This window comes from Mustela lutreola, chromosome 5, assembly GCF_030435805.1.
Source record: "Mustela lutreola isolate mMusLut2 chromosome 5, mMusLut2.pri, whole genome shotgun sequence".
NCBI classification, from domain to species: Eukaryota; Metazoa; Chordata; class Mammalia; order Carnivora; family Mustelidae; genus Mustela; species Mustela lutreola.
This window is the reverse complement of record NC_081294.1, coordinates 95,098,687-95,108,166: the sequence shown is the minus strand read 5'-3', so window position 1 is coordinate 95,108,166 and position 9,480 is coordinate 95,098,687.

The following is a 9,480-nucleotide window of genomic DNA, read 5'->3' as shown; positions in this document are numbered from 1 at the left end:
ACCCACTGAGACCCTTGGCATTAGCTGAGAATGAGTCCCCAGACCATCAGGGGTCCCCATATTCAAACAAGTCTCTATAGGATAGGATTCCTCCATAAAAAGCAATAAAATACTAAGAGAAACACAATACCCTTTCAGACCCACGTAAAGAACAACAAAGCCATATTGAAATGTCATTGCCCATTGCTGGGAGTCCTGCTGGGGACCTCACCAGACCCCAGGGTTCCCATCCTGCCCCAAACACAGAGGCCTTCCCCCTAGTTTTCTCGCAACCTGAATGATTCACTCACAACAGGAATAAGTCAGATTTTTCCCTCAGGACGACTACAAAGTATTAGACGCCATGATTATAAAAATGGTGGCTAACAGGTCCGGGGTGCCAACGGGATATGAGGCAGTGTGCTAAGTGTTGTTTATATCAGAACTCATTTCATCTACACCTCAACCAAATGAGACACATGCTATTATGAGCCCACTCTTACAGATGAGAATCTTACATGTAATGAGTTAGACACTTCAGCAAGGGTCCGTACTGTCCTGTTCACAGGCATGTTCTCACCTCATTGAACCCCTGCATCTTTGCCCCGCCATCCAGTGAGGTGGATCCCTGGAAACACACTTGTGCCACCTGGTTCTGTCCGTTGAGCCAGTCAAAACCCCAAATTCGACCGGAGAACAAGGGGCGGGGGGTCTCAAAGCCGATTGCTGAGTCTTAGCGGCAGACCAAAAAGAAGAGTCGCAGTCCCCCGCTGCCAAGGTCCCAGCAGCCCTGGGGCCCGTAAGGGATCTTCCAGCAAGCTTGCTTCTTCCTGAACTAGACTGGGTTTCTTCTGCTCCTTGCTGCAACCTCCCTGCCTCTGATGTGGGGAGAGAAGAAAGTGCTCTGTACCTCCAGGAAGACCTTACCCCCCACACCTGGGCGCCTTCATCAGCTGGAACCAAGAGGGAGCTTCCAAACTCTGCAGACCCCCTGCCACGACCCCCACCCGGGCTACCACCACCTGCCTTGGGGCCACAGGTCCTTTCTCCTGCTACAGCAGCCACCACAAGAAGCTCAGGACCACAAAGCACCTGGAATTCCCTTTATGGATCCTGCCACCCACCATCACTCACCATCGCCCCCCCCACCTCTGAACTCTCTACCTGCTGAATCACATAGCAGTCCTCAGGGAAATCTCGGCTGTTCTCAGCCCCCTCCAGGACCATTTCCTTTACCTCTTGCTCTGACTAAAACCTGAGGAGACCACTTCTTCTGCAGCCCTTCTAAGTGACGGCTGTTATCCCTCTCGCGCTACTTAAACAACTGGGCTGGAGATGGAGTAGCTGTCCTAGGATCCTCACTGCCACTTCTCGATTTCTTCTTCCGACATCCTCCAACCTCCGCTTTGATCTTCTGCCATCACCCTGTTCCCACCCATTACCCCTCCTGGTTACAGTCATCTACCGAGGCCCAACATCACCCCTCATTGCTCTAAGATTTTTGCTCTTGGCTCACTGTCCCTTTCTCCAACAGTACTTTCTTCAAAATCCTTGGTGATTTTAATATCGTTTGTTTGTTTGTTTGTTTTTATTTTTTGTGATTTTAATATCTTTTTAGATATTAAAGATACCAAGAGGCTGTCTTTTCATGTCCTAAAGTTTTTGTCCTCCACTCTTCCTCAGTCACTCATTCCTAAAGTCATACCCTAGACCCTGTCATTTCCAATAATGGTATCCCCTCCAAAACATTGATTTCAAGAATTTCATTCATATTTCCACTGCTTATTTATATCCCCACTTGTCTTATGGCCGCCTCAAACTTGGCAACACCATCCTTCCAGGCATGTGGACCATTTTTCTCATACTCCACATCCAGTCCGTCAAGAAATCCCAGTGGATCTACTTTCAAAATATTTCCAGAATCCTGGGCATCTGGGTGGCTCAGTCGATTAAGCCTCTGACTCTTAATTTCCGCTCAGGTCTTGATCTCAGGGTTGTGAGATCAAGCCCTGCATCAGGATTCAAGCTGAGCATGGAGCCTGCTTGAGAGTTTCTCTCCCTCTCCCTCTGCCCCTCCCTCCTGTTCACACTTGCTCTCCCATGCACTCTCTCTCTCAAAAAAAAAAAAAAAAAAAAAAAAAAAGGAAGAAAAAAACCCAACAACCACATACTTGAGGTTATGGCCTTTTCTCCTCAAAAGCTCTTTGCTGGCTTTTTTCGGTCACATTTAAAGTGAAAACCAAAGTCTTTACAGTGATTTAAAGACCTAAGACATGAGGGCACCCTAGCACTTCTCGGACCTCCTTCCTGGCAGTACCACGTTGTTTATTCTGCTTTGTTTATTCTTCTTTGTTTATTCTTCTTTGTTTATTCAACATACGAGACCTGCTTCTGCCTCGCTCTTTCTCTCACCTCAAGTAAAAATGTTTTCTTGTGATGGGTTTTACCTTACTCTCCTCTCTCCTGGGTCCCTACTCAGATCACTTCACCGAGGGTTTCCCTAACCAGTCAACTTAAAATTACAACCCCTCTACACCCTCTCTCCCCACCCTGTCCCCTTTTCTTGCTTTTTTTCCTTCATGACACTTACTGTCCTCTTCATGCTATAAACCTTACTTCTTTCCTTAGTGTCTGCCTCCACCCGGTGGAATGCCAACTCCACAGAGGCATGGGTTTTTGTGTTTCTTTTTGCTAAGTCTCCAACACACAGGACATAGTAAATACTCAATAAACAATTCTGAATCAGTGAACCAATAGATTTAGGCAGATGAGGCCATCTCTCAAAGGCCACAGAGCAGGTAAGTGGTGGAACCAGGACCTGAGTACACATTTACCCAAGGCCACAGTCTCTGCACTGATGGACCACCCAGTCTCACGGAACGAACGTCCCAGTTGGCTCACGAAGAGACACAGTCACAAAAGCTAAATCTTCATGAGACAAGTTTGCTGTGCCCTTATTTTTAAAGATTAAAGATAAACAAGAGACTGCTTGGCATTGTTTAAATCAGGGCAAACTTTGTAAAAGGCTGGATAATAAATATTTCAGGCCTTTAGGCTACTTGGTCTCTCTCAACCGCTCATCTCTGCTGTTGCAACACGAAAGCAGACTCAGACAATACACAGACGGAGAGGCACAGCTGTGTGCCAACAGAACTCTATTTACAAAAAAACAGATCACAGACTAGATTTGACCCACGGGCCATAATTTGCTAACCATGGTTCAAATCTGTAAAAATGCAATTAGGCTGAGTGTGTCCTTGTGTTCCAAGTCCTAGGCCATTACAGGAAGTCGTGGGATGAAGTGAAATGTGCATGAACTTCTACTGAAGCCAGTTCTGGGTTCAAATTCCAGGCCTGCCACGTGCTAGTTGTGACCTGGACCCACTACCCAACCCCTTTGGGATTCACAGTGCTCACCCGTCAAAAGGGACGGAGCACCTTTCCCTGGCAGGGCTGTGGTGAAGCATGAATGAAAGGACATACATACAACAGCCACTAAATTGCACGCTGTAGCTGTTCAGGACTGACTGTCCTGAACAGTCAGTTAGCAGACAGCGCCTCTCGGTCCTACTACACTGCACATCCCCTGGGGCCCAGGCACTGAGCAGTGTTCATTTTGAGTTCCCCTTAGCACCTAATTCTGGCCTGCAGATGTCAGTACCTAGCACTTTGTGAAAGTGAACAAGGACATCATCTGTAATTACAAAAACCTGTTTGCCTCCTCTTTATTCACAGCTACTAGCCACATGGAAAGAGCCATGTGTGGGGCAGTAACGTCGGGAGAGGTTACGTGTGATCTGCAGGAGAGGCTTTCTGTTCAAACCTGGCTTTCACATGGACACATGAATATTCTAAAAGTTCCACTCTGTTGTTTCTGAGAAAACATACATTGGTGACATCAGAATGATAAAGTGGGCAGTGGTTCTCAAACTTGAGCAAACATCAGAATCACCTGCTGGGCCTGTTAAAACACCGACTATGGGTTCACCCCCCTCCCTGAGTTCCTGTTTCAATGCCCCTGGGGTCAAGTGCATGTATCTGTGCTTGTAGCTGTTTCCCCGGGGGGGGGGGGGGGGTTGTCACACTCTGAGACCCTCTGCTCAAGACCCTGACTTCTGAGTGTAGTCCTAGAACCAGTAGCAGCAGCTCCAGGGACCTTGGGGGGAACACAGAGCCTCAGACTTCCTCCCAGATCTCCTCAGGCAGAAGTGGCATTCTGGCAAGAGCCACATATAGTTCCCACACATGTGGCAGCTGGCCCTGCTCAAGACCTCCAGAGCCCTTGGGGCGCCTGGGTCTCTGCACTGTGGGTTAAAGCCTCTGCCTTCGGCTCAGGTCATGATCCCAGGGTCCTGTGATGGAGCCCCGAATTGGGCTCTCTGCTCAGAAGGGAGCCTGCTTCCCCCTCTCTCTCTGCCTGCCTCTCTGCCTACTTGTGATCTTTGTCTGTCAAATAAATAAATAAAATCTTAAAAAAAAGAAAAGAAAAGAAAAGACCTCCAGAGCCCTCAGCCCTAACACTTCAAGATGCTCCCCACGCACGCGCCATCCAGGAGCTCCCCTGCACATCCTGGCCCTGTAACGCTGAGGCAGGTCAGTGGCCTGGGCCACTTGGTGGCCTGGGCCCAGGGGACAGAAGGAAGGAGATCTTGTCCATGATTTGGAGGACCTCAGCCACAGCTCTCAGGGTCACGCAGCAGGAAAACTCCTTTCTCCACACTGAGAAAACAGTGCTCAGAGTTACATCCTCCTGACCACACAGAGAGGCAGAGGGCAGGACCCCATTCTGGGGGGAGCCCCCCAACAACTCCACCCCGGGCGTCCTTCCTAGAAATATTCAGTCTGCAAAGCTGGGCAAACAGAATACAAGCCAGCCAAACTGAAGGTCTTCTGGACCAGCAGGACCTCCACCCCTTATTTCTTCCTGGAGTCCCTATGATGAGAGGAATTATTCAGGCCAGGTGCCAAACACAGTTTCATGGGCTTACGGGGCTCATGCAGGCCACACCAGGATCTTGACCACCATGCAACGAGGCCATCCAGCCTCTGTACCAACACGCTCCTCCCTAAAGGCCAGCAAAATCCCTGGGAGAGTAAGTGCAGCCCTCTCACCCCTGCTTCGGCTTGCCTCTCAGCCCTTCCCACTGCACGGAGAGCCCAGTGCAAAGGATCCCACACCAGCCCGCAGGGGATGAGCACGTCGAACCACAGTTCCTTTCCCTGGAAGAGGAACCAAGACAGGAAAACAGACATCACAAACAAACATGCAAACAGGGCTTCAGCTCATGAGAACGGGGGGGGGGGGGGGGGGGGGGTTCTCTATTTCTCTACAAAAATGTGTTTCTCCACGGTCCTTGCGAAGTATGGACACCAGGGCGCCTGGCTGGCTCTGCTGATGGAGCATACAACTCTTGATCCCGGGGCTGTGGGTTCAACCCCATCCCACAAAGAAATGAGTGGTATTGACTGGCCTCCAGAACACTGTCAAGAAAGGGACGATATGCTGAATGTTTGAAGTCAACTTTACAACTGGGAAAAATGAAACAAAATAATAACATCCAAGTGAATAAGCAGGTATCATCCTTTCATAAGTTGCACTAATTGTGGTGAAAAATTAAAAAAAAAATTAAAAAAAAAAAAAGCCCTACCCTGTATGAACATGAATACTTGTGAGGAGTTTACTGCGGGTCAGGCAGCAAGCTGGACCTCCCTGGTTTCACACCACCCCCTGAAGCAGCAGGAGCTGATTTCACTCACAGCAATTCTCACATCCAGCATGTGGGCTTTTCTATACCGACAGACAACCAGTTCTCCAACACTCCAGCACCAACTGGGTGGGTATCCCACAAATCAGCTCTGCTCTGACACGAGCTATCAGGAGTCAACACCAGGCCCCACAAGTGTAAGGGCTCTCTCCCACAAACTGCAGGTTGCAAATATCGGGCACCCAGGGTACCCACTCTCTGTCTGACACAGCTACAAAGTTGAGGGTTCCCCCACGACCTCATTCCAGGTCCAGTGATTTGCTTGAACAGCTCGCAGAACTCGGGAAGACACTTACTTTCATATCAGCAGTTTATTATGAAGGAGACAAAGGAAGAGCCAGATGAAGAATCCGAGCCCCACTGTTTAAATATATTTATGGGGGGTTCATTACAGTGGTATGACTAAATCATTGGCACTAGTGACTGAACTCAACCCCCAGTCCCTCTCCCCACCCAGAGGTCGGGAGGTAGGGTAAAACTGCCAACCCTCCATTCAAGACTTGGTCTTTCTATGGCCTGACCCCTATCCTAAAACTACCTAGGGTCCATGAAGAGTCCTTCCACTAGAATCAAAGACACTTGAACACTCTGGGTTTTTTTGTTTTGGGGGTTATGCATGCTGTTGATTAGAGAAATAAAGTTCAGAGAGATTAAATAGTGCCCAAGGTCCCACAGTGATTTGCTGGAGTCTGGATTTGAACTCAGTTTGTCTCATCTCAAAGTCAGCAAGTGCTCACAGGCACCGTGGCAGTCCAGCCTCCTCTTCTCCTTGCACAAGGGCCAACACTTGAACACTCTTTTCACTCCAGAAAATACAAGGGTTTTTGGAGTTCTGTGCCAGGAACCTGGGACAAAGACTAAATAGTTTTCTACGATATCACAAATGGCCATCATTCCCTTCTTTGTACAAACAGGAAATCTAAAACTCAGAGAGTTTCATTAACTTGCAAAAAGTCCTACAGCTAGGAACCGGGGGGTGTAGGTTCCTTTGAGGCTATATGCTTAATCATTAATGTATACCACCTTCCAACCTTAGGGTGTAATGAGGCACCTCCCTTGAGAAAAAAAATAAACACAGTGATGGCAAGAATATCCGAATGCTTCTGAGGTGTCACATTGCCTTTGAGTAAAGGTAACCCATGTGTAACAATGAAAACATATACCCATCTTCCGGAGATCCAGATGGCTCACGCACTGTTTGGATAAATGGGGAGGCAGTCAATCCCGTCATGAGAAGGGAAAGCAAAACTCTGCCTCAGCTCAACCACAGGCCATCATGACTACCAGCTGCAAAAACACGGCACTTGGTCATGGCCCAGGTGTTAGTGTTGACCTGCTCTACCACATGCATTGGCCCAGACTAAAGCACGAGGAGACTTCCTGCTTCTCAATCTTCCTACCTATACGGTACTCCTTCCTCACCCGTCAGAACAACAGAAGGCCTTGCGTCGTGTTGGAGGGAAAACAGACGAAGCCCTGAGAGGAGCGTGGCTTCACCTACAAGTGTGGGATGAGATAAATTAAAGAGCTCTGCTTACATTAGTTTCAAAAGGGAAAAGGCAGTTGATTTTTATTATAAAACCAAAGGATGATTTGACGTGTGTTGGAAAGTTGGCAGCTTTGTCACAGAGAGAATCATCTTTGTGTAAATGCTTTGTGTAAATGCAAAACTTTAAGTCATAATTCAATGGTCGGGGTAGGAGGGGAGGGAGGGATCAAGGCCGTTCAGGTATAAAGTACAGAAAACACCCAGAGTCCCAAGCATACAAGATAAAGCGAAGGCTAGGGGAAGTACAAATGGGAATATTATTAGAAAGAAAAGCCAGGTCAGTGTTTTAACACTGGCTACGGGGTGCCTGGCTGGCTCAGTCCGGGGAGCGTGCAACTCTTGATCTCAGTGTTGTAAGTTCGAGCCCCACAATGGGTGTGAAGATTACTTAAAAATAAAATCTTAGGTGCGCCTGGGTGGCTCAGCGCTTTAAGCCTCTGACTTCAGCTCAGGTCCTGGGATCAAGCCCTGCGTCAGGTTCTCTGCTCGACGGGGAGCGTGCTTCCCCCTCTCTCTCTGGCTGCCTCTCTGCCTACTTGTGATCTCTCTCTGTGTCAAATAAATAAATAAAATATTTTTTAAAATAATAAAATAAAACCTTAACAGAAAATAATTAATAAATAAAACCAGCCTCAAAGCAAGTCATATATGGCACATTAAGCAGAAATGGACTCAAATGTCTTATTGACACAAAACAGAGGAAATTGGAGTTATGAACTGATTTGTGAGTGGTCATAACAATAAATAGCACTTCTTAAGAATGTACTGATCAAAAAAAATAAAATAAAATAAAATAAAATAAATTTTAAAAATATACTGATCACCAAGCTAGATATTATTCCTATTTTATGACTAGGGAAATCTGAGGCTTAAAGAAGCTGAATAAGCTTCAGCAGATGCTACAGATGATTTAAAGCAGAGCCTTGATCCAAATCAAGGTGGAGCTGAATCCAAAGCCCATCAATTATTTAAGACTACATTGAAAATGGCTAGAAATTTTTTAGGACTACAAATTGGGAAGTGGCATCCCATTTGAGGTACGCCTAGAAGGGCCTGGAGCGACCCCTGCTGGTGATCTGCCCAACATCTTTCCCCCCCTTCCCTCCTTCCTGTTCAAACCTCAATTATGTTATATACTTAATCATCAAATTTGCAGCTCCCAAGGGAAGAGTCCTGATTAAAATAAGAAAATCCTTGATGGATGTTCTCTTTGCCACTGTTACTGGTCTGTGAGTGAGCACGACTTGGGCAACCCGTTATACTGAAGGGAGGGGGCTATATATAATATAGGGGAGATACTCTTCTCCCTCCTCAGGAAAAAATAAGGAAGTACATTGTTCTTTGGCTAACTGGCAGCCATACTGTAGCCATGAAGAAAACCAGGTGAAGACAAAGCCAAGCCCCCATGAATGCAATTGTAGCAAGATGGGCGGTGGGGGAGGGGGGGTGTGAAGGGGACCTGAATCTATACAAAAAAAATCCATTGAGCTGCTCACTTAACAAATTTTTGCAAGTGTCATACTTCTGAACTTCTTATTGTGTGAAGTAAAATGTGCCTTTATTTTTAACTAATTTGAGGCACAGTTGCGGTCACTGGCATATAAAAGCCTTCTAACTGGATAATGGCTCCCGGCCCCCATCATCCTCTTTAAAGCTTACCAAGTAGCCGTGTTCCACAATTAGAGATTCAGTCCTTTCAATATTTGTGTTCCTTAACTGGTCATAGGTAAATAACTATATAATCTTAGAAAAGGAAATATTTTTCTTCTCTTTTTTTTGGATCTCATGTATCTATATGAGAGAGAGAGAGCAAGGGAGCAAGGGAAGGCTGGAGGGAGAACGAGAAGCTAACTCTCCTCTGAGCAGGGAGACTGATGTGAGGCTTAATCCCAGGACCCTAAGACTACGCCCTGGGCCGAAGGCAGATGCTTAACCCACTGAGCCACCCAGGTGCCCCAGGATTATTTTTCTTAATACTGCACAAAAGGAAATGATTTACAAAGGAAAATATTAATAAATTTATCCACACAGAAAGTTAAAACTTTTTTTTTTAAGATTTTATTTATTTACCTGGCAGACAGAAATCATAAGTAGGCAGAGAGGCAGGCAGAGAGAGAGGAGGGGAGCAGGCCCCCTGCCGAGCAGAGAGCCTGATGTGGGGCTCCGTCCCAGGACCCCAAGACCACG